Below are 26,545 nucleotides of genomic sequence, written 5' to 3'. Positions count from 1 at the left end.
AGATAAACAAATTATAGCATGAAAAGGTTTTTCTTAAAATACAGTTCAAGCCCCCAACTTATTTTACACTCCACTGGCTATAGTTGTCATGCATCAGCACCAACTGATTTCATGCCTTATAAGCTGGGAAACAGTTTGCAGCTTAGTCTCTTTCACACTCCATTGATAAGGTAACCCCATGGTTCACCAAGTTTAATGTTAGCACCTATTACCATGAGCCACCTCAAATGGCAGTCAGATCAAAGCTTTAATATAACTGACCAATCAAAATAAAGAGCTAATATGCTAATGGTCGGGATGCTGTAACACTTAACGACCGATCACAGGAGGCTGCCTGCGCCTGAGCGGCAGGACGTTGCTCCGGAGATGGGGCCGAAGCGGGGAGGCGCCCAGAGGAGGTGGGACCAGCCCCAGGTGACTCGAGGGACTGAGGGCGGGGCTTGAAGCAGCCAGAGAAGGCCAGAGGGGTAGGGAGCTGGGTGCGGAGCTGGGCCAGGCGTGCTGGAGCTCTGCATGGAGCGGTTCGGGTGTCAAGGCAGGGCAGTGGGTGGGTGGGCAGGGCCGCGCAATTTCGCGCGCTGGGCTCCTAGTAGCAATATAATATGCAATAGAAAGATAGAAATGTCTGCTTCCTACTCTGTTTATCTACCTTGGGCAAGCAGGTGTTGGGGAATAGAGGGCTGGAGAGAGAAGAAAAATAATTCCCTCCGAAAACTTCTTTCTCACACTACACACCTAAAAGTTGGTCTGTGTTTCTAGATTTGCTTGAAATTAGTTCCTCTCCCAAATATATCCTGTGTTACACTGATATTCTACAGTAACAATAAGAGTTGAAATGGATAAGGCTTTGGGAGCTGTACCTCAAACTTGACATGCATTAAACTTGACCTTTTCCCCCTTTTGAATATACAAACTAAAGCTAATAAATCACTGAGTAAATTTTGAAAACACAGGCTTAATCTGTGCTAAGTAGTGTGTGTGTGTGTGTGTGTGTGTGTGTGTGTGTGTGTGTATATATATTCTCATTTGATCCCAACTACATAGTAAGAGGTAGCCATTATTATCTCAATTTTACAGATGAGATACCTGAAACTTAAGTTACAGTTTAAGTCAGTTAGGATTTCAAAGTCCCTGCACTTAACTACTACAAATTATACTACATGCCTTCTAAACAATGGGTTAAAGCAAAGCATAGTGTAGTTAAAAACAAAAACATCAAATACAATAGCAACAAAAGAGAACAGTTGTAAAGAAAGTGGAGTCCCTATGTTAGAAATATAGTTAGAACTTGGTATCTATCTCCTCCCTCCCTGCAGCTATGCTAACAAGTGTAAAAGCCAAATGTGGCTGTTAAACTAAAAATCCAAAAGACTTTAAAGCAAATTTCACTTGAAAGCAGGCAAAGAAAATATTAAATAAATAATAGATAAGATAATAATTAGAGTTTCAAGAACAAATAATTACCTTAGAACATAATATCTTCAGAACAATGCTCCTTTTAGTATCAGGAAGCCTGTACAGAGTGCTACAGACAGCTTTCAAAGCAGAATAATCTACTGAACAAACATGACTAAGGTACTTAAACTGCATTCTAATCTATTATTCTTATGACATAAAAAGAAAAATGTTAAAGGCTGGCAAAAGCTAACAATAGGTAACTGCATTTTCTCACAAATATCAAGTGCACATACTGTACTAAGTTCTTGTTAGGGGTAGTGGAGACTGTCAAGTAGGACTACAAGTAATAACATGGTTTGAACCACATGAGTCATGTAGCCCTCCCACCCCTCTTTAAGTTGTCTCTACCTAACTGGGAGGGTAAGAACATTCATTTAAGTTGTTTTAAGGTAATTGCCAAATAAAGAGAAAACCAGTAAATGATAAAACTCAGAGGAGAGAGATCACTAAGGGACTAGAATGGTTGAAGATTTCCTAGAGTAGGTGGAATTGGAACCAGACCTTCATTTTTTTAACTTTTTTAAAGTATAGTTGGCATACAGTATTATATTAGTTGAAGGTACATAACATAGTGATTCAACATTTATATACCTTATGATGTCTTCCTTACAATCACATCATTAGGAACTAGGCCTTTAGAGACAGAGACTTGAAAGGAAGCATTCCAAGTAGAAGGAATAGCCTAAACAATATGAAGAGGCAGTAAGTCAAAAAGTGTTGCTTTGAAGACAGTTATAGAAACTAGTCTAGATAGAGTCAAAGGTTCAGTGTTGGGAAGTAGTGGAAGATTCTGCTAGAAAGATGGTTTTCAGCCTGGAGAGCCTTCAACACTAGGTTTAGGCATTCAATCTCCTAGGACCTCCTAGGCAATGGAGAATCGAGTCTAAATCCTATAGACAATTCTTAAGAAATGACACTAGTACAGAGTCTCTAGTTCTCCTCCATACCATCCCTTACTCCATTTGCCCTTTTATTTACCCTGGCATCTTTTTTAATATGGATCATTGGTGTAAAGATGATAAGATAACAAATAATCTTCACACTGACATCTCTCTTATGCTTACTTAATCCAATGGTATCAATGGCCAAGCAGTAACATATTTAACTCAAAAACAGAAATAGATCAAAAGGATCTATTTTTACTCTGCAATACAAATAATATCCAGAAACTCTTGCCTTGATGTCTCATGAAGACAGCTATAGTTGGTTAACTGTCTCTGAAACAATAAGTTGATGGTATGTGTACATACACACATATATGTTAAATAAATACATAAATAAATGATAGGATATACATTTGTCTGGGATAAAGGCCCAGTCATTTTAGCTCTAGATATGATAATTGGCCTTACTACCATTGCAATAATGCCTTGAAAAGATAAGCCCTATCCCTAGTACTCTGATTTTTATAGTCTCATTTCCTGGCATGAAGTGGTATTTCTAGTGTCTTCAAAATTTTTAAACTCATCCAATCTATCTCATCAAAAGAACACCTAATCTTACAGTTTGATGACAGAATGAAACAAATAACACCTTGAAAGGAAAAGTGAAACACACTATTTCCTCCCTACCAAAACCCATACACACACTCTAGCTGTTGATTTCATCCTATTATCAGAGCTAACAAGAATAGGTTCCATTCAAATTGTCTACAGAACCTGACTGAGCTGCTTTGCTCTTCTCTCATTTCTTCCCCTCTCCATCTACTCTATAACTTACACACAACCACCTCACTCTGCTGTCTATCTTCCCCCAACTGCTACCCAACAATTCACAGGCTGTCACTGATTGTCAGCACTGTGTTTGGGGACTTCAGAAGCACTCTTGTGGGACAGTGCAGTGTGTTAGTACCTCATTTCCCTGAACACAATGTCACTCTTTATAGCCAGTTGCAAATTAGTTTCCTCTTAAAAAAATAAAGCTCCTAATAAGACAGGTACAAGGAGATTTTAAATAACCAAGATTAAAACTCACTTTGTTTTACTCTGAGATCTGGGATATTTCAGAGTCATGCACAATGAAATCCCATGCCTCTACTCATATGAGCCATACAAACCATCTAAGAATATCTGAAGTCAGCTTTCTGATACTAACCAAAGCAGAGACTACCAAAACCCTACAAAGGAGAATTTTCTTTCCCTTTATACCTATGGCTCCTCATTCTTAGATTCTGAGAAGACTTTAAGGTCAGCTCTCAGCATCAACATTTATTTCTCAATTGCTGTGCAAAACCTATTTAAAATAAAATTCTGCAAATCACCAACATCATTTCATTATAGTTTCTATCCTTTTTTTTTCTTTTTGCCACGTGCTTCAGCAGCACACAAGACAATCATCTTCTGAAAGATGCTGTGACTGACCCTCTTATTACCACTAAAGCCTTCACCCTACACATCAGCTTCCCAGTTGCTACTGTCTACACGTGAGAGTCAGAAGCTGAAATAGACTGAAAAGATCATCAGAGGATGTAGGTTAGAAAAACATCTCACAAAGTAACAGGTCCTACCAGTTGACTAAATTTTCTTTAAAAAAATTTTTAATTGAAAATAACACCTACAGAGTAATATTCAAAAACTGCAATCACTTTCACTAGATATCTATTTTTCATTTCCAAGTTCTTGGAGAGATTCATTCTGTTTTTTTGTTTTTTAATTTTTATTTATTGATTTTTGGGGAGGGGGAGAAAGAGAAAAATCGATTTGTGGTTCCACCCATCCATCAGTTGATTCCTGCACGCACCCCAACAGAAATCAAACCTGCAACCCCAGCACATTGGGATAACACTACAATCAACTGAGCTACTCGGCCAGGGCTTCATTACACTTTACTAAAAACTTAATTGATTATCTATTCTTTAACCCAGGGGTGGGGAATGTCCACTGTATAAGGCCTGTGAAATCATTTTATCTGGCCCTGCCAAGGCATTAGAGTTGAGTTAATTAAATGTTTGACCAAATACAGCAGGCTAATTTTTAAGTTGATAGTTTTGTATGGCCCGAGAATGATGTTATAAATATCCAAAGGCCCTTGGCAGAAAACAGGTTCCCCACCCCTGCTTTAACCCTTACAATAACACTGCACCTTTGCTGATCCCTTTATGAACTTTAGGAAAGCTAGAGCTTAAAAGAATAGATATTAATTTTCCATTTTTCCAGTGGAGAGTGAAGAAAGCAAAGCTAGTAATCCCACTTTCCGAACTAATTCCAGTATTTAAACAATCACTGTTCTCTTTACAACAAACACCAAAATTAAGAAAGACAGAGAATAGAAGCAAGAAAATCTTCTAAAGAGCCTGTCTTTTAGCAAATTGCCACCTTCAAACTTGTTTTACATGAGTTACAACATAAAATGACAATGAAGAAACAAAATTATAATCAAACTAATATTTAGAGTAAATGAACAGTCTTTCTATAAAATATGCATAAGCCCTGGCTGGTGTAACTCGGTTGGGCGTTGTCCTGAGCACGGAAAGGTTGCTGGTTCAATTCCTGGTCATTGCAGGCTTGATCTCTGGTAGGGGGCATGCAGGAGGCAGCCTATCTATGTTTCACTCTCATATTGATGCTTCTCTCTCTCTTCCCCTCTCTCTAAAAATCAGTAACATTTTTTCTAAAAATATATGCATAAGTATACTTAATTGACTTACCAAATAAGTGACATTTATTTTTTGAGTAATGAAACTCTATAACAGGGGTGGGGAACCTTTTTTCTGCCAAGGGCCATTTAGATATTTATAACATCATTCGCGGCCATACACAATTATCAACCTAAAAATTAGCCTGCTACATTTGGTCAAACATTTCATTAACTCACCCCTAATGTGATGGCTGAAACTGCTTCTCTTGGGTGAGGCGTGTGATGTTAGCTGGTATTGATGAAGTTGCTACTCGCAACTGCTTTTCCAGGTTTGTGTAGATCAGTCTGGAGCGCAATCGACTCTTTGTTATGGTAAGTTTTGAAAAGAACTGCTCGCAGCAGTAAGTTGTTCCAAACACAGATGCATATTTCAATGCATGTCTCCTCAAAGTGGGAAATTCATTGTTACTTACGTAACGTTTATAAAACTCAAGCAGTGGGACATTGTTGTACCTAGCTTTCAGCCCATCATTGCTTTGCAGCTGAATGATTTCATGTTGTAAGTTATCAGGCACATCAGCTGGTTCTACATTGAATGGTGTAGCAAAGATGTTCAATTCCATTTGTTTACTTTTCACGTCCTTGAATCTTTCATTAAATGCCTCAATTAGTTTTGCACATTCATTAGCATATTCAAGTGTTGTAGAAGGCTTTTGTCCTTCCAGAGTGGGGAAATGCATTGTGTTATTCCTTTCCAGTTGCACTTTCCACAGCCTTAATTTAGCTTCAAATGATATCACCTTTGAAAGCAGAGTGCTGAGAAGCTGGTTGGGGCCCTGTAACTTGACGTTCAACTCTGAGAGGTAGTTGGTAATATCCACCATGAATGCTAGATCACACAGCCACTTGCTGTCAATGAGTTCCCTGACAGGTTTTCCCTTCATCTCCATGAACTGCCTGACTTCATCCCGCAGTTCATAAAACCTCATGAGCATGTTCCTGTGACTCAGCCACCGCACTTCACAGTTATAAACAAGATCACCGTACTCAGAGTGAAGATCATTCAATAACTCCTTAAACTGGCGGCTGTTAAACCCTCTGCTTTTGACAAAATTTATGCATGACACTACTGTTGACATTACACTGTTAAGCCGCAATGACTGTGCACAGAGACTTTCTTGGTGTATGATGCAGTGGCATATAATTAAATTACTTGGATCAAGACTAAGACGATTCAGTTCTTTCTGGACCAATGAAATTAACCCTTTTTGCGAGTCAACCATTGCTGGAGCTCCATCTGTAATAAGACCACTTAACTTTTCAAATGTTAGCTCAAATTTTTTCATTGATAAAACAAGTCTCTCAAACAAATCCTCTCCTCTTGTAGTGCCATGCATGGCTTCCAGTGACAGCAGTTCCTCTCGCGTGTCAAACTCTGCAGTTATCCCACGAACAAAAATAGCCAGTTGGGCAGTATTTGTTATGTCCATTGTCTCGTCACAAGCCAGAGAGAAAAATTGGAAATCTCCTGCAGAATTCTTCAATGTCGTTTCAATATCTTGTGCTAAATCAGTAATCCGATCTGAGACAGTTCTCCGAGACAAACTAACACTTTGAAACAATTTTACCTTGTCTGGTGCTAACAACTCTGCAGCAGCCACCATGCACTCTTTCACAAACTCTCCCTCTACATGAGGCCTCAGCTTCTTTGCTATTAGCTCGCTCACTACATAACTCGTCTGAATAACATTGTCTCTGTCACAACCAGGCTGAGTGAAAGCAGCTTGTTGTAATTCCAAACTCCGCTGAAGAGCATTGATTTTATCCAGACGCATTTGGCCTCCCAATTCACTGAGTTTAGCATGTTTTGAGCTGTAATGACGCTCCAGACTGGCTTTTTCCATTACTGCTAACATATCGCCACAAACTAGGCACACAGGTTTGCCTTTGACTTCAACAAAAAAATAATCATTTGTCCATTGTTCTTGGAAAGATCGACGCTCTGCATCAACTTTTCTCTTCTTTGTAGTCGCCATTTGTAGGATGTCACACCACTTAAGTTTTAATAACTATCCAGTATGTGTGCTGCCACAGACACTATTATTTTGCTTTAACTGCTGTTCTAATCCTGCATTTTGGATTTGGAACATATGCAATGTTCGTATCATCGTATCATCAACACCTGAGGTCTTTTCTGTGTGCTGCTGTAATTTCATTAATCTTCATATGAATGAGATTGTTTTGGGGAGGATTGTTGATTGTGGATAAAGGTTGGATTGGAGTTATTGTCTGTGTCAACAAGCAAGTCGACAACATCGTCTTCAATCATCAGAGGTAAGATCCTCAACATTGTGAGGAATCATCTCATCTCATCATGACTGAACGCCATAGTTTCGTGTTAACACTGTCCCAATGTGTACACTCCCAGCCTGCCTGGCACTGACTGTCCTCTGAGTCACCACAATACAGGCAGACAGGCTTAGGTCAGCAGACAAGAAGCTTTCATGTACTCCTCTGTGTCTTGTCTATCCCGTAATGGATGTTCCTTCATTCCTTGCTTGTCCCTCAAAATTTACATTATTGCCCTGGCCTATCTGCTCACTGGTTAGAGCACTGGCCCAAGGACTGAAGGGTCCAGGTTCGATTCCCAGTTAAGGACACTACCTGGGTTGCAGGCCCGATCCTGGCCCCAGCTGGGGGTGTATACAGGCGGCAACATATCAATGTGTCTCTCTCACAACAATGTTTCTCTCTCTCTCTCTCTATTCCCCCACTTCCACTCTAACAAAACAAAACAAAAAAATCAATGGGAAAAAAAATATCCTCGGGTGAGAATAATAAAAAATTTTTTCATTATTATGATTCACTTAATACAAATGTATGTTGCTATGAAAAAAGCTCCTAGATCTATTGAATTTCGAGTCCTGCCTGCGGTTGCCTTGGCAGGGCCAAACCAAATATTTCAAGGGCCTTATCCGGCCCATGGGCTAGATGTTCCCCACCCCTGCTCTACAACAAACAGACTGACTCTGTCTGAAGAAAAATGGTACAAAAATTCCTTTCTGATAGACGCAGCAGCCTCACCTGGAAAATAATAATAATAAAAGTCATTTTTATTAAAATGTGTAATCATTTCTTTGACACTTGTCTGTGCACTTAACTTACATTATCTCATTTCATGAATACTAAGAGTTTAACCCAGAGATTTACCACAGATTGTGCAAGAAAAATAAATACACACACAAAGTACTTTTTAGAAACTCATCAACAAAGCAGAATAAAGAAATGTTATCTTTCATTCTCAGTCTTCTGAGAACTGGTCTGAGGGGGCAGAAACACCAATTAACTGACATTAAAAAAAAAAGAAGTGTACAAAACAAAATAATACAAATGATCAAAAACACAAAAAGACATTCAACTTCCAGGGATTACTATAGTTTTTATAGGATGGCACATAGTGGATGCTCAGTAAGAATATGCTGAATGGAAGTTTGAATAGATGGATAAAAAATAAGCATCATCAGTTAGCAAAGAAATAATAAATATGTTCTTTATTGTCCTTCAAACTGGCAAAGGTTTTTTAAAAAAGTGGTAAGATCCTGTTTTGGTAAATATAGACTGAAAAATTACATGAAAAATTATACACAACTTTAATGTCCATCTATATGGGCCAGAGTAAATAAATTATGGTACATCTATATCATGGAAAACAATACAAACATTAAAAAGAATAAAGTAGCTCTACAAATATTGACATAAAGATCTATAAAACATGTTAATAAGTTTTTTAAATGGCAAATTTAACGGGAAGTGTACAAAACCAATAAAAAGAAAACTTTAAAACATTCCTGTGACACAAATATAGATTTGAAATAGAAAGATATTCCTTGTTCTTAGAAAACTCAACACAACTCAACATCATCCAGATGTCAGTTCTCTCTTCATTAATTTATGAATTTAATATAATCCCAATAACAATCCTAATACATGCAAGCTTTTTTATGGCCACAGCTGCTACTAAAGTTCAACAGAAAAAACAAACATGTAAGAATAGCCAATAACACAATAGAAATTTTAGAAGCTGGCCCTTGATATACTATAACTAAAACTGTGATAATGGTGCAGGAATACAGACTGGTGCAAAAGAATAGAAAGTCCAGAAATAAATTCAATGGAAACTTAACATATGATAAAGGTGGCATCTCAAAACACAAGGGCAAAATTGTACTTTTTAAAGAAAATATGCTGGGACAACAAATTAACATTTGTAAAACATTATAAGTTCACACAATATTCATTAAAAAAAAACTCCAAATGAATTGGAGATCCAAACATAACTAAAATCATACAAGTACCTAGAAGAAAATGTGTAAATTCCTTTTTACCCTGGGTAAAGGAGAAGGTTTTCTAAATATTATCCAAAATTCTGATGCAATGAAAAATTGGAGTACATAAAAGTCTAAACAAATACACACATACACCCTAAGCAAACAAAAGACAACTGGCAAACTGTAACATATATCATTTATAAAGAGCTAATTTCCCTAATGTATTTTTTTAATTCTTAAAAATTGAGGGAGGGGAAAAAAAACACCTGATAGAAAAGTGAATAGAAAGATATAAGAGCCCTGGCCAGTGCGTCTCAGTGGCTAGAGCATTGGCCCGCACACCAAAGGGTCTCGAGTTCCATTCCCAGTCCAGGGCACATACCTGGGTTGTAGGTTTGATCCCAGGCCCCCAAGGGAGGCAACCAATTGGTAATTGATGTGTCTTTCTCATATCAATGTCTCCCCAACCCTCAAAGGTCAATGGAAAAAATATCCTCGGGTGAGGATTAACCAAAAGACACAAGACAATTCACACGAAAAGAAATATTAAGATGACCTTTATGCATATGGAAAGACATTCAAACTCACTAATAAGAGAAGTGAATATTAAAACTATATGGAGATACCATTTCTTACCTATAAGGTTAATAAAAATTAAAAGGTATAAAATAACACATTCTGATTGATGGTAATGTTGTGGGGAAACTAACACTCTCATACATTACTGATGGGAATTCAAATTTGTACAGCCCCCACAGCAAGAGATCTGGCAATATTTTAAAACTATATATGCTTTTAAACTTTTGACCCAATCATCCCATTTTAGGAATTTACCCAAACATACACTTCCAACATATGAAAAGATATATATGGACAAGGTTAGTCACTGCAGCACTGTGTATAAATGCAAAATATTGGAAAAAGCATAAGAGAATGGTTTACATCCTCACAATAGAGTACTATGCAACTGTAGGAGGAAGAAAAAGACAAGGGAGAAAAGAAGGGAGGAGAGCGAACTCTATAAATTGATGTTGAATGGATTTCAAAATACGTTAGGTGAAAAATGCAAAGTACAAAAGAGTATCTATCTATACTAGTAATATGGTTCCTTTTGTGTAAAAAAGAAGAGAAAATTAAAAAATATACCTGTATCTCCTCATTCATGAGAGGAAAACACATAGGAAGGATAATTCAGAGAATGATGATATTGGTTACCTATATAGAAGGTAGGCAGAAACAGGGTAGAAAAGAAAGGATTAAAAAAATGGGTGAGCCGAAACCGGTTTGGCTCAGTGGATAGAGCGTCAGCCTGCGGACTGAAGGGTCCTGGGTTCGATTCTGGTCAAGGGCATGTACATTGGTTGCGGGCACATCCCCGGTGGGGGGTGTGCAGGAGGCAGCTGGTCGATGTTTCTCTCTCATCGATGTTTCTAGCTCTCTATCCCTCTCCCTTCCTCTCTGTAAAAAATCAATAAAAATATATTTTAAAAAAATAATAAATAAAAAACATCTTTAAAAAAAATGGGTGACACTGCTCTAAGTATATATTTTTAATACAATTCTTACTTTTGGAAGAATATTAATGTTTCACATACTCAAAAATAAATAAGATCAATTAGGATGAAGAGAAAAACTTAAAATGCAAATAGAACTGAATTGTATTTCAAATGACTAAGATAACCATGCAAGGGAAGAAATAATATTGGGGAGAGAAAATTAATCCAAGTAACTTTTGAACATGGTTTTTATATCAATAATGTCCAAAAGTAACATAATAGGAGCCACATAAATAATTTAATATTTTCTAGTGGCCGCATTAAAGTAAAAATAGGTAAAACTTTATTAATATATTTTATTTTATCTGATATAGCTTAAACATGTCAATATATAAACAATATAAAGATATTGTTAAAATATTAATTCCTTATTTCATACTAAGTTTTCAAAATCCAGTATATATTTTACACTACCACACATTTCAATTTATGTGGTTAGTGGCTACCCTATTGGGCAGTGGTAGTAGACCAAATGATTATGCTTTAGATTTATGCTAAAGGAAAAAACTATCAACAAATATTGAATTCTACTTACTAGGTGTCTTTCATACCTTTATTTACTTCAGAGAGGAAGGGAGAAGGAGAGAGAGATGGAACATCAATGAAGAGAGTCATTGATCAACTGCCTTCTGCATGCCCCACACCAGGGACCTGACCCACAGCCTGGGCATGTGCCCTGACCGGGAATCGAAACGTGAGCTCCTGGTTCACAGGTTGATGCTCAAACACTGAGCCACGCCAGGCAGGCTACTAGGTGTCTTTTAAATAGTGGCATGAGCTAGCAATTCTTAACCTATTTTCTGACATTCTAGAATTGAGCCAATAAGTAAAAACATGAATGGGGCTAGGTTTCTGTTAAGAGGAGGAGTTATAAAGTCTAGAATAAATGAAGTCTAGAATAAATTCTGTAGTGTTGGATTAGCATCAGTGGTGTAGACACAAACACACATATTCATATATCATATGTATATATTTCCCTGATGCCTGCTAAGAGGGCCTACAAGTAATGACACACAGCAGCAATGAGGACATCTAGAATTCAGGTCCTGGCTTATAATGCCATTCTCTAGTCAAAGCAACCAGAGATCCTTGAAAAAATAACTCATTCTAAGGCTTGGGCTGGGAAAGTCTGAGATGGGCCTAGAACATCTTGTTGTGGTAGAAAGTAAAATAACAAGAGCAATCCGAAAGGAGACAACAGATCAACTTAGGGGTTTCCACTGGCCAAATCAGGGACAGCATCAAAATAATGAAATAAAGTAGTATTATAAACAAGCATAGGAAAACGATGGAATTAAAAAATCATCATTTAGAAACCATCATGAAAATGATTCAGACACAAATCACTAGTAGATATTAAAATTAGTGAGTAAAAGTTCAAGAAGTAACAGAATATATTTATAGTCTCAAGTATTTTGTCAAAGATACTTCAAAATTACAAAATGTGAATGTAGTTAATTCCACTAAAAATGACTAAAAGGTATATTTTATGTTACATATATTTTATCACAAAAAAACTATGAAAGAAAAAACAGAACTTCACACTAGAAAACCTAGCAGACATTACTTTAATGAAGTCATAACATTACTTCTGTGCTACTCCTGCCAGAAATGGATAACCTGAATCCAATCATGAGAAAATATCAGATAAACCCAAATTAGAGGCATTCTACAAAATAACTGGTCTGTGGTCTTCAACAATGTCAATGCCATGAAAAGAACAAAGCAAGACTGAAGAAATGTTAGAGATTAAAGGAAACTAAAGAGCTATGACAACTGATTGCACTTCATGATCTAAAATTTTCTTTTGCTATAAAAATACATTATTGGAACAATGGGTGAAATTTGAACAAGTCTATAGATTACACGGTAATATTAAATCAGTGTTAATTTTGTGGTTTTGACAACTGCACTGTGGTTACATAAAATGTCCTTGTTTTTAGAAAATGCACTCTCAAATATTTAGGTATACAAGGGAATAGAATAGGTCTGTACCTTAGCCTCAGACAGTTCAAGACACACACACACACACACACACACACACACACACACACACACGACAGAGACAGAAAGTGTTAACATCTGAAGTACTTGGGTAAATTTTTTGCACATTTTGTAGTTTGCAATAACGTCAACATAAATTTAACAGGAAAAAAGAGGTGTTAAGCATGGTACTTGGCACGTAATCTGCATAAATGATAGCTGTTAGATGTTGTTAATGAGAATATTATCTCTGGATTCTGCCCCCCAAAAATTCTCAACTCAAGACATACACTTTTATCGTGGGAAATAACTTGAAACAGCCCAACTGCAAGCCAATTATTAACATTACATATATTCTTTTCTAAGAGGCAAATTACATATTAAGGAGTGCAACAAATCTTTTGCCCATATTTTTGCCTCTACACCAAGTAAAATGGTTATGAACTATCAGCCATTTGACTATTCCAGAAAACCATACCATCATATTCACAGGTTAACCTGTTACTTGGGAACCTTACTAGATACCAGAACCTTCTGTTTCCAACAGTGCATCTCTTCTTCCATATTTTTAGCACTCGTCAGAAACCAACTGTTTGACGTTAAAAAAAAAAAAAAGATACAGGAAGGACAACAAATATTTATAAAACTGAAGAGTGAATTTGAAGAATGGAAAACTATACAGAAGGCTAGCAAAAGACAGTGAAAAATGCACACCATGAACTGGGAGCAACTGGCCCATGTTTTATTGAAGAGAAAATCCTCTCCAAATTCAGTCTTACTGCTGCTGAGCAACACCCTATAACTTCTCTTCTATCTAAAGCTCTGACAACTGGAATTTCTCTGTAATTCAATAAGCTCTTTGGAATTACCCAGGCTTCATTCATCCTGCCGGGCACATCAGTGGAGAACTCTGTTTTCCCCACTAAGAGCACATTTTGTGGTTGATGGCATAGGAGCAGGGTTCTCTTTCAAGACATGAATAGTCTAGTTCCATTTCTTCTCACTTTTCCTATAATCATTCTGAGTTCATTTTCTCATGATCTGTAAAACGGATAATCATACCAATGGAGTGGGAAGTCTGCAACAAATACATTTCAACAGCTAACAGTAATGTCTAAATTATAGTTCAGGCTAGTGGTTTTCAATGTCACCCTGCAAGTCACCAGTTTTATACATAATGTGAGGGCTAGTCCTATATTTCTACAGTTTTGTAATTAAAAATATATACTTTTACTTTCAGTATTCACTCATTTACTTCATGTCTAATGAGCACATGAATGCCGAATTAACAAATATAGCAGTCTTATTCATTCTGGTGAGATATTTTGTGAATGGTTAGTTAATAGGATCTAATGAGGACAGGGTCACAGTTTCAAACATGTTGGCCAATTAGCTTTGCTGTGTTTCAGGGTTCCTTGGTCACGATCAACAACCTTAACCTTGGCTGAGGGAAGAAAAATACACTGATCAAGTAAAGCACTGAGGGAATGAATATAGATGTATCACCAAAATTCGTAACTATCCGAAAAATACAATAAAAACTGAAAATAGTAACACCACCATCTATCTAAGCCTGGCTAGATGTAGAGTTCAAACAATGTCTAAATTTTTCAGTCATGCAGGTTGGTATTATTATCCATTTTACAGATCATGAGAAAATGAACTCAGAATGATTATAGGAACCAAAGTCACAAAATAGTAAACAACAGAGCCTAGCTTCAAACCTTGATCAGTCTGACTCCAAAGCTTATGTTATTTCCACAATACCATACTGTCTCTCCAGAGCATGCCTTAGGGACATAGGACAATCCACAAAATGTTCTTATTCAGAACTATTCAGCACACTCATCACTAACTGAGCTTCACTATGTACACTTAGATGCTTTAGCTGAGAATGTGTCTACCTTCCAAAAACTTCTTTTAAGTAAAAGAAGAGTCAAAAAAATATTTAAAACACAAAAGAAAAAACACATTACAGCACACAAAGTAGATTTTAATGAAAGTGATCACCTGCATTTTTATATACAAATCTGGAGTGAAAAAATATCTTGCTGATTCATTAATAAGAATGAAACTGACAAAGCAGAGACAGGGAATATCACATCAAAAAAGAGAGTAAGAAAACATTTCCTAAACATCTGAGTCTACTAACATCTTGCAGTCAACAGGTTGAAAAAAGAATTTAAAATAAACATTTCATTTCTTAACCAGAAGACTCTGCTTTGACCAACAAGTCAGTTTTCCCTATTAGGTTTTTCTCCTAGTATCTCTAAACTTTCACTCCTTGCAAATACACACAAACCAATGCCACCATCAGCATCAATCACCAAGAATTTCCGCCTTCAAAAAATGAAGTCACTCCTGAATGGATAAAAACAAAACAAAACACAAAACCAAGACAATAGGACATGCCCTGAGGGCTCCCAGACTATGAGAGGGGGCAGGCCAGGCTGAGGGACACCCCGACACACACCAGTGCACAAATTTTTGTGCACCAGGCCTCTAGTCTTTACATAAAATGCAACTGCTTAAAAAAAACATACCTGCAATCTGAGAACTTGGTTACAGTATTTTAAGTTTATGGGTTAAGGATAGCTATCCTCACTTTACAAATAAAAAAAAGGAATCTCAAGAAAATACTAAAGTTATGTTTTATCATCATCATTGTCATCAGTTACAATAGCAAAAGAATGAGCACTTACTCCAGGCACTACTAAGCTCTTTATATTCATATCTCATTTAATCTTTATAGACACCTTTCGAGGTAAATGCCATTACTAGTATCTCCATTTTAGAGACTGGTAAACAATCTTCGAGGTCAATTTGCCAAAGTTCATAAATACAAGTCACAACACCAGGACTTGAACTCAAATTGGTTCGACTTTGTACATTCAACTAATTCCCTGCACTGCCAACCTCTTTGTTTTTCTGAACCACGTTCAAATCGTTTTCAACCAATTATTTCAGAATAAATACAAGTCAAGGTTGCCTAACTACTACTCCTCCAAGCCCATAAAAATTTTATTATAAAATCCCCATTCTCTAAAAGGGGAAGAAAACTGAGACCCAAAGCCACCTGCTTAGAGTCTCAGAGCTTAACTGCCAGAAAAAGAAACAAATTAGAATACTGGCTGTTTATATTCTGAACTGTAACTCTGAGGAAAAACAGACGCCTGGCACGTGTACCTAGGATAGGTGAACATCACCCTCTCATTTGAGCTCGTATGCACACAAGGTTATGGGGCTTGTGTAAGAATCAGGGCGGGTTTAGCACTGGTAGTCTCTGAAAGGGGGGTTAGAAAGACACAAGGCCTGCTGAAGACCGGCATTCGTTTAGCACCGTATCTGAGATACCTGTACCTGAAATAAGGTTACAACAGAACAAGGGGGATAGACAGGTGTGTCTGTGTTGCGGGGGGACGGAAGTGTCCAAATTCTGATGGACCTTAAAATCCGGACGAAGTTGGAAACTGACTCCACAGGTGACAGACAGGGCCCTGAAACCACCTCTTCCCCAGGAACACGGCGTCAGCACATCTCTGTACGGCTCATCTTCATTTCCAAAGGCACGAGCCACCTGTTTGTTAACTCATTCCATCTTCATCAACGGCATGACCATGTTCAAGTTTAGGGGGAAAACACGAATGGGACTTTAAAATGCAACTGACCTGGACTTACGACGGAAGGCTACGGTCCTACGGGAAACGGGCTTTCTCACACTGGAAGGCGGGCAGGCCAGAGACTATTGTCCCCGTTTTCCACGCAGGGAAGCCGAGCCGAGGCTGCGGGAAACGGGCTACCGACGACCACAGGCCCAGCAAGAGGGAGACCTAGACACCTGCCCGGGCCCTCGGACTCCACGTCCTGGGATTCCTCCCTCACGCAGCTCCGAGAGGTGGCTTTGCTCATAAGGAAAAACTAATGGTCGGGCACCGGGTGTCCCGAGGGCCTCCCCGGAGAACCAGGAAGTGCCTCCTCCCGCACCGACTGCTCACTCCCAGCCCATAGCCCACGGCTCCCGGGCAGCGGAGGGAGTGGACTCACTCCAAAGGCTCGCACCCCGGAAACCACCCACAGCCCCGGGTCGTCTCCGGACGCCCTCCGCGGCCCACAGCCCCGTTCCCCCGAGTCGCCACGCACCCACTCAGGACCTGTTGAAACCCAGAAAAGAACGCCCCCCGCCTCAGGGAGTTTTGGGGCGAGGGCCCTCAGCGGGCGCACAGCCCCAGGCAGAGCCAAAGGGCCTCGGTAGGACGGCAGGATCCCCCGCAACCCAAGTCCCTCAGGGGTCGAAGGGCGGGAGCTGCCCAGTAACCTCCGCCCCAGGCGGGGGCCCGCCCCGCGTGTCACGTGAGAAAAAATACCGGTCGCAAACTAAAGAGAAAGGAACTCCCGTCCCAGGTGTGAGGGGAGAAGGGAACGCCACGAGCCCCGGTATTTTTTTCTCAGGGCGCAGAGGGAAGGAGGGACGGGGGGAGGGAGGCATAGGGACTCGGGGCAGCTCGTTACCGGGCGCGCCGTCGTTCTCCGCTTCCGCCGCCTCCTCCTCGAAGCGCTGGCTCTTCCGTCGGCGCCTCGGGGGCGAGCGCCAGGCCTCGACTCCGCCCCGCAGCGCCGAAGGGCCTTCTGGGGGCTGTAGTCCCGGGCCGTCGGCTGCCACGGGTCACGTGGGGGGGCGGGGCTAGCAAAATGAAGAGGTGGGGAAGGTGCTCAAGCTCAACTCTTGCCCCTTCCCCTCAGCTACCAAGGTACTCGAATCTCTTCACATCCCCTCAATCATACCATCTCTCCCCTTCACAGCCAAGTTTCTTGAAAAATGTAGTCTAAATTCGCTGTCTCCACTTCCTCCTTCGTCCTCTGCCTCCACAGAAAATGTCCTTGTTGCCCAATTCATCGGAGATACTTTCAGGTCCTCTAACTTAAGCGTTAGGCACCATTGACGCTGTTGGACATTCTTTTTCACTCATTTTCTGACACTAGTCAGGTTTTCCTTCTTCCTCTCAGGCTCCAAGAATTGTTTTTTTCTAACCCACCTCATATATTAGTGTTCTCCAGAGTTCTTGGTATTTGCTCTGGGGGAGGGGAGGCCCCTGCCCCTCCTCTCTTGAGTTTGTTGTTTGTATTCCCAACTTCATAGACTGACGCCCTCCTCATCCAGGTCCCACAGACGTTTCAAAAGTGAAACTCCAACCTTCAACCTAGATTCCTCCCTCTCTCTCACTTCCTCTACCACCTATGCCCAAATAGTCACCAAGTATCTATCTGCCAAGTATCTCTTGAACCTCTTCCCTCTACAAACCCAATGCCAGTGATTTGACTCAGACCTGCATTATTTCTTACTTGATTACTCATGGTCTTCCCCACTGGTCTCAGTTCCTCAGCACCTCTATCCAGTCCTCCCTACTACCATCAGGCCCGTACATGCCCGTACATGAAAATTTTACTCCTGTCACCTTTTGGGTAAAATCTTTCGAAGGCTCCACTTGATTAAGTTTGAGAAGGGGAACAGGGGTGAATCCTTTGGGGTGGCTTTTGCAACATGTGGAAGTCAGCCCTACTATTTCCCACCCCCCATAGTGTGGTTGGGAGGTTCAGAGAAAGATTATAGCACACCCTAGTGTGAGGAATTTTTTTTTCAAAAATTCCCCAGATGATTCAATTATTCAACAAGGTTGTATTTTTGCTGCTTAAAAAGAACAGCAAGCAAGGCAGTCCCTGCCCTGGTGGAGTTTACAGTCTCTTGGAAGAGACAGATATTAATCAAATGACTCCATACCAAAAATGAGACACAGCAATAACAACAAAAACCCACAATTACCAGCTGTGGTAAGAATTATACAGGAAAAGTAAGCAGTCTCTTTCCCCTTTTCTCTGCCCAGGCTGGGAATCGGTTTATGTTCCTCAGCCTATCAACACAGCCTGCCAGGAGCTAATCTCCTTCCACTCCCTCCCTTATACATCTAGATTTACCAAACTGCTGTATTGCATTCACTCTCTCACTTTACCACAAGCTGTCCCTCTGTTTGGAAAACCCTCCTCTTTCTCCCCTCACTAAGTGTACTCTATATTATTCTCCTCATTGGATTCAAAGCAAACCCAATAGAACATGTTGTGGAGCGGACGCGAGTGAATGACCACTGGAGCCCAGACCAAATTAAAATTTAGGGAGCCTTTATTAGCCGGCCGGCCGGGCAAGTGACTAGCCTGGTGACTGCTCTGCTATTCTCCGTGCAGGGAGCCTGGAGAGCAGCAGCAACCCTTTGTGTAGGACCGCTTTTAAGCACATTAACCACATCCAGTTTTTGCAGAACAAGTAACCCAAGACAAAACAGTTTTTCCCAAGCAACGTCAGGATCATGCCAATGACGACCATGTTATTCACAGGGTCAACCTGTTCTTCAGAAAGCTGACAGTGTTCTATGAAAGAAGGCCTACGTTCTGGGAAGGGGCCATGAGACCCTATCTCAAGGCCAGGCCTGGTGTCAGCACTGACAACTCTATCTGGGGCTTAGTCCACGGCCTCTCTGGAAGCATGCTCAAAAATTCCCACTCTCCAACAGAACACCTGCCATATAGAAGGACTTCCTGAGGGTTGGACTGAGTTAGGCGATAACTCCCAGCCCAGCAAAAGTGAGCTGAGTAGGGGAGTCAAGAACAGTTGAATGTGGGCTACTCAGAGCAGAGCTACATTAGCCAGTTTAAGTGGTAGAGGGTGTGAGCCCATCATCCAAAACACAGATCAAGTATTACCTCCTCCAGGAAGTCTTTGCTGAGCTCCCTCACGATGAACTTTTGCCTCTTTCCTGGATACTCATTGGACCCATGCTGATCTTTCTTTCATTGATATGCCAGAGCCAGCTCGTATCAACTTTGAAAAGCCAATTTAAGCTCTCAGGAATTTTGCAATTCAGTTCTTAAACCTTTGGTGGCTTGAAATCAGCTGTGATGGGAGTATTCATACCACCATGGAAATCAGCAAATGACAAATTAGGGCTTTTTTTTTTGAGTGTCAGTTTGCCAGGGCACCACTGTCTTTGTCATAACACACATCTCTTCATTGTACTGTGGTGATGAATCCCCTATTGGATGAATTCCTTACAACAATGTCATTTAGCAAATATTTATTGATATTTATTACTACGTACCAGAGACTAGCAAGATGCTTAAGAGTTATACAGTGGAGTACAAACAAGCATAGTTCTTACTGTTATGGAGCTTACAATCTAGCAGATAAGACAGAAAATAAACAAAGAACTCTATACGTACAAATTCAGCCTGGCTGCTTTGTGATAGAACATCCTGGCAATGAGTGGTGATTGACACTACTTTAACAAGGTGGTCCAGGAAGCTCTCTGAGGCAGTGATCTTTCCACTGAGCAACAAAGGATGAGAAAGAGATGGTCAAGAGGAGAACCAAGGGGGGAAGTGTTCCAGCCAAATGGATCAGACTATACAAAGAAAGAGCTAGGTTGTTTGAAGGACAGAATGGTCAGTTTTGCTGGCATGGTGTGATCATTAAATTTATGTGGTGTCACCTTGACTGGGCCAGGGCATGCCCAGATTAAACATTATTTCTGGGTGTGTCTTTGGGGATGTTTGCAGATGGAATTATCTTTTGAATTAGTGGAATCAGTAAAGTAGTTGACCCTTGAACAACTTAAGGGCTAGGGGAGCCAATCGCTGTGCAATGGAAAATCCATGTATAGCTTTTGACTCATCCACAGTCGTCTCACAGTCATCTCCCACAGAATCTATGGGAGATTGGTTGCAGAATATCCCGAGGATACCAAAATCTATCGGTGCCTAAGTCCCTTATATAAAATGGCATAGAATCATGCAAACAGTCAGCCCTACTTCCTGGGGTTCCCAACCACGGATCAAAAATACTGTTTTAGATCCTTGGTGGTTGGTTGAATCTGCAGAACGAAACCCGGGAATAAAGAGAGCTGACTCTATGTTTATTTTTTTAAAATCCAAGTATAAGTGGACCAGTGCAGTTCAAACCCATATTGTTCAAGAGTCAACTGTAGATTGCTCCCCTCTCTGATATGAGTGGGCATCATTCAATCCACTGAGGGCCCGAGTAGAATAAAAATCAGGAAAAGGGAGAATTCAGTCCCTCCTTGATTGTGTACATGAGCTGGGACATTTGTCTGTTAGTCTTCACCTATCCTTGACCTGAGATTTATCCCATTGGTTCCCCTGGTTCTCAGGCCTTCAAACTCAGACTAGAATTACACCACTGGCTTTCCTAGGCCTCCAGCTTGCAGACAGCAGATTGTGGGACTTCTCAGCCTCCACACCTGCATGAGCCAATTCCACAAAACAAATCTCCTTTTGTATATACATACATATATAGTATATCCTATATATAGGATATAGCATATATATATGATATGTGTATATATAAAAGGCGAATATGCTAAGTGTCCGACCATCCGACTGGTCGCTATGACATGCACTGACTACCAGGGGGCAGACACTCAATGCAGGAGCTGTCGTGATGCGCACTGGTCATTTACATAGAAACAGCACCACGGACCTGGCACCGACAAACCAACATTTGGCTTCCCCCAAGTGGGACACAGGCCCCACCACCACCCTGGAGCAACAGCTCACCAAATCACAGCTGACACTGCCAAGACCCTATGGCGCAAAATCTGGCCCACAGCCCAGCCTAGCCCAGAAACAGTGGCTGTGGGCGCCGGGTAATGACATCATGTAGCAATGCCTGGCTTCCTCTCCCTATCGACTAGCCTCCTCGGAGTTTCTTCAGCCCAGGAACACGACTTGCTTTATAGCCAGGTGCAAACATTTTACACTTTAGCCAAATGTCTGTGAAGCATTTTCTCGTGCCTCATCTCATTTGACCCTCACAGAAGTCCTGGAGTAGTTAGATAGGAGACTCGGTGGAATCTTATTTTCTTTTCATTAGCTGGAAAACAGAGATTTAGAAAGTTTAGAAACTTGACCCAACTGAAAAGTAGTAAAAAATGGTGGAACTTGAAAATGACTTCAGGTTTTCTCACTGCACAGAATATAGTCAAACAATGCTACAGTTAAATATTTTACCCTTTGTTCTCCCTGCGTGATCTACAATAATAATCTGCTTCATGTTGATATTTACTGCTGTGTTGCTGACAATTACCTGAAAGAGAATTTGGAGTGCTTCACTGGGTTGGAAAAAGTTTAGCTAAATCAGAAAGCAGGTCTAATTAAGCAAGTTTATTCTATATATACAAAGCTCTTTCTGGGGCCAATCGCACATGTGTGTTTCCATCTGTCATTGTCGATTGTGAATTTGGTTGACACTTCTATAACAGAGAAAGGGCGAATAGCGATATTAAAATATTTCTTCTAATTAATTTCCTTTCAATGTGCACAAATCCGTGCACTGGGCCACTAGTATACATATAATAGGATATATATCTTATTTAGGTAAACATATGTAGTGTGTGTGTGTGTGTGTGTGTGTGTGTGTGTGTATTAAAACAATCATCTAGGATGGTTCTGTTTCTCTGGGGAACCCTAATACAGATGGCAGGAGTGTGGATTAGGTGATCTAGATGACGAGGTAATTGGAGTCAGGTGTGCACAACCTTAAGGCCATGGTGAGGAATGCAGATTAAATTAGAGCAACCAAGGGGGTGGTGTTACCCGATCCACATTTCAATCACTCTTGCTTTTGTTTGGAGGACCAGAGTAGAAGTGGGAGCCCATTTACTGCAGTAGTTTAGGTAAGAAATAATGACACAAAGCACTGGCGCTAAAACAAAATGGGTGGATTTGACAAATACTTTGCAGAGCCAACAGGACTTGCTGATGATTGAATGTAGGGGAGAATGGGCTGATGAAGGAAAGAGGACCCAAGGGCAGAAATTGTTTATATTCATCTCCATACCTGCAGCTTCTAGAATAAAGCCTGGCACATAGTAGGTGTTCAATAATTGTGTTGAGTGAAGGTATCCATTCAATGTGCTAAGCTCTGTGCTCTGTCATTGTCACCTTGCTTCATTCATACAGGGCCTCCCCTAGCCCATATGGTATCTTCATGCAAATGAGGGAAAAGTGCCCCTTCCTCCAGACAGACAGGCCCATCACCAGGGTGCTCAGATCAATGAGCAAGTTTGGGCTGCATTTTGCCCCCACTTGCTTCTGCAGCTGGCATCCTTGTGCAGTGCACAGTCTGCACAACCACATGTGGCTGCCCTGGCTTAACATCCCTGAGAGATGGTTCTGTGGCATTAAGCCCAGTATGCATGGGGAGAATTTGAGTTCCAGGGGAAGGAAGCTGCCTGCCTGGGGACACCAGACCTGCTGCTGTGACTGAAATTCAAATCTTTGCCCTCTGAATCCCTGTGGGCTCTTTAGCTTTGGAGCCGCATTGTCTCTCCCAAATCACTCAGCCCATCAATAAAACGCTAAATTCAAAATGGTGACTTTGCTTCCTTGAGTTTCTCATCTGTCTCGGTTACTATTGTTAGAGTATTTCACATTTACATAGTATCCAATATGTGCTCAGTCCCTTACAAAATACAATAAAGGAATATGAAACCAAAGGATCTTTTCTTTTTAAAATAGACTAAATAAGGAATGGCTGCTTAAAGGGACCTTAGCTCTTGGATAAAAATGGTGATATGTTGGTTTAAAGCAATGGAGAGGGGGAGGAATAATGCCCACGTGCAAGCTGTTTTGCCTTTGAACTCCCAACCATGGAGGTCAAGGACATAAGGAGAAAGAAATGCCCTAGAGGAGGAAAAAATTCTCCCTTTAATAAACAATAGCATTTAACATGTAACAAGTGCTTAATGTGTACCGGGAACTGTGCTAAGCCCTTTACATGTTCCATCTGAGTCAATCCTTGCACAACAGTACAAGGTACAATCTGTTATTACCATCATTTTACACTGGAGGAAACCGAGGCCCCAGGCTATGCAGCTAATAAGTGACAAACCTGAGATTTGAAACAAAACAGTCTGGCTCTAGAGTCTGAGCTCTCAGCCACTAAATTATACCACCTCTCATGCCAGCTCACCTGTTTTAATAGTGTGACCCTTTGGAGTCCTGGGATAATTAACGGGGGATATCTGGTTCTCAGACTCTTAGGGATTCCATGTCACCTGTCTGTTCAATGATTCTCAGCCTAGCTTCAAAGTAGACAGTTTGAACAAGGCATACATAAGAGAAAAACCCTGCGGGGGGACATTTCACAATCTCCTCGGAGTTTTAATAGCCTCCCAATATGATACCATAATTACTCGGTTGGCATGGAAGATGGAGGAGAAAATGTTACCAGGAGAGAGGGACTAACCGAGCCCTTGGAAATGTGGGTCCTGATGGGTCCCTCCTCACTTGAAATTTCTTTGCTTTTGTGATTTTCAGCCAATAAATACAGAAGCATCCAAATTTTATTGAGCTTTTGGGTATTTGGACCCTTCCCTCATAAAGTGCTACTATCCAGAATTGTATGGGTCTTGGGCATCAACTGGAGGAATTATAAGACTTTTCAGGACAATAGGAGGGCAAGGTATCAATGGACAGCTCCCATTTAATTCAGAAAAAGCAGGAGAGAGAACTCATGAGCAGCAATGACTCCAGGCCCCCAAGCCTAAATTAAGAGCCAGAGAAGTCTAGTTGAAGCTACCTTGAAGAGGGCATGGACATATATATTGTTTTGGTTGAGTCTCTGGGTTGTGAGGTCACAGCATCTGATGCTCTTATGCAGCTGTGAGTTGTGCCAGCACCTCACTACCATACTACCACCACACACACACACACACACATACCCCGCCACTAGTTTCCATCTCTTGATGTCAGGACTTGTACAGCTAAACTATCTAATGCCACCATGCCTGCTTGGAGGGAAGGCTTGGTGATATTATGCCCATAGTCATCATGATCTGAGAACAACTTGACTCCTAGAGAGAGAACTCTAAAATAGTGTAGCAACTTCTGCCAATTTGAATCTCACAGCTGAGTTCTGAGTGAACCAGTCAGGTATCTAGAACTGGACCTTGGGTTCCAACACGGCATCATCTGTGCCCTGATATTGACATCCTGAACACCTGCCTCAGGATGTGCAGCCTCCACAAAACACCCCCACTTCACTAGACTAACAAGTCACTTCTGCCTCCTCCTCCCAATAATCCTTGGTTATAGAGCTCCCACCAAATCATAGCTGTTTGTATGCCTCTACTCCACCATGGCAAGTGTCATAACCAAGCACCATTCATGGCATATGGCCCCACACTTATTTATTGGATGAACTAGTCCTCTCTCTGTTCTTTAAAGCAGGGGTGGGAATGGGGAGCCAAGGGTAAAATCGGAGGAAATCAAGTAACCAATAACGTTAGTTTACACTCTCATTCCTCAAGAACACTTTTGCAGATAGCACCTCTCCGTGCCCCACCCCCCGCCCCCCAATTCCCTGACCTCTAAAAATAATCTAGCAAAGCATCTGACGAATTACCTGGGAATAGAAAGAACTTCACAAAGAGTAATTCTATTTGACCTGATCCCTCTACCCACCCTTATGAATAGCTTGGGATTAAATTCTACTAGCTCTTCTAATTACTAGCTGTGCAACTTTAAGCAAGCTACGTTATCTTTCTGTGCCTCGGTTTTCTGATGCATTCAATAATAATAGTGGCAACATCACAGCAGGTGGGCAAGGATAGTGATAACTCAGTGATACATTCTATGTAAAGTGCCCAGTTCCAGGTACATAACAAGCATTTCCAAAAATGGCAACTGGTTTGTAAATGGTCCAAACTTAAAGATGACAAACCCATTCTATTTCAATCTTCAGATGGCTGGGTTTATTCCAGGGAGGGAGTGTTGGGCCATTCTGGAATTCTGTCTGGAGGCTCAGACAACTGGTGTCATCGACTGGTTCTAATCTGGATCTATCACTCACCAGCAGTGGCTCTTGCCTAAGTAGCTTATTTTCCAAAGCCTGATGTCCCTAGTAGGGCCAGCAGTACTGAGCTGTCTCACAAGGGGGTGCCGGAAAGATCAATTCGTGTTAGCAAAGTGCTCTGGAAATGTAACATGCTAAATATTAATGGGTCTCTCTGAGTGTCGGGAAATGTGCAATCTGAACTCTGCTCAGGACAAGCTGAAGGTGGGGAGAGCAATTCTGGGCAGCCCGATTGCCACATCCTTGGTCTAATTGGGAGGTGGTGCTGATGAAGGAGCAGTGAGTGCAGCGAGCATGTGGGGGCTGGGCAGGGCTGTGGATGGCAGCTCTGGAAGGAAGGATGTTCTGAGGAAGCACCTAACCCACAAAGACAGAAACCTGGGGTAGGTTTTGGATGAACCCAGAAAAGCCCCTGAACTTTTTTTTTTTTTTTTTTTTCACAAAAAAGCAAACATCAGCTCACTGTTTGCTGTTCCCTCTCTCATTTCTCAATTCTGCAGAAGACAGCACTGTGAGGATGGCAGCCATTTGAATTCTTATCCTGCTCTCAACCTCCAAAACCATATAGGCAGGGTGATAGGTAGAAATTGATTTAACTTTAGCCAAACTCTCAGTTCAAAATCTTTAGTGTGGCCAGACATCAGCTAAACATCTCTGGTGTAAGACATCCCATAGGACACTGCTCAACCGTCACCTCTTCCAGATAGGCTTCTTGTACCCAACCA

The 26,545-nt window shown here is 40.8% G+C and overlaps 1 protein-coding gene across 3 annotated transcripts in view; it reads right to left on the bottom strand.

Moving 5' to 3' along the window:
* The window catches only part of R3HCC1L (R3H domain and coiled-coil containing 1 like), a 64,941-nt gene extending 47,492 nt beyond the window's left edge, over window positions 1-17,449 (bottom strand). The window contains exon 1 of one of the 3 annotated variants that reach the window (XM_028149170.2): window positions 17,411-17,449. The gene's annotated coding sequence lies outside the window, so the exon portion shown is untranslated. Of the gene's footprint in view, window positions 1-5,271; window positions 5,412-16,569; window positions 17,168-17,410 lie in introns of those variants that run through there. The other 2 variants (XM_054728982.1, XM_008144155.3) reach the window with 2 other exon arrangements.
* Window positions 17,450-26,545: the final 9,096 nt, after the last annotated feature.

Source organism: Eptesicus fuscus, chromosome 17 (assembly GCF_027574615.1).
Source record: "Eptesicus fuscus isolate TK198812 chromosome 17, DD_ASM_mEF_20220401, whole genome shotgun sequence".
NCBI classification, from domain to species: Eukaryota; Metazoa; Chordata; class Mammalia; order Chiroptera; family Vespertilionidae; genus Eptesicus; species Eptesicus fuscus.
This window is presented reverse-complemented; position numbering and strand designations above follow the sequence as displayed.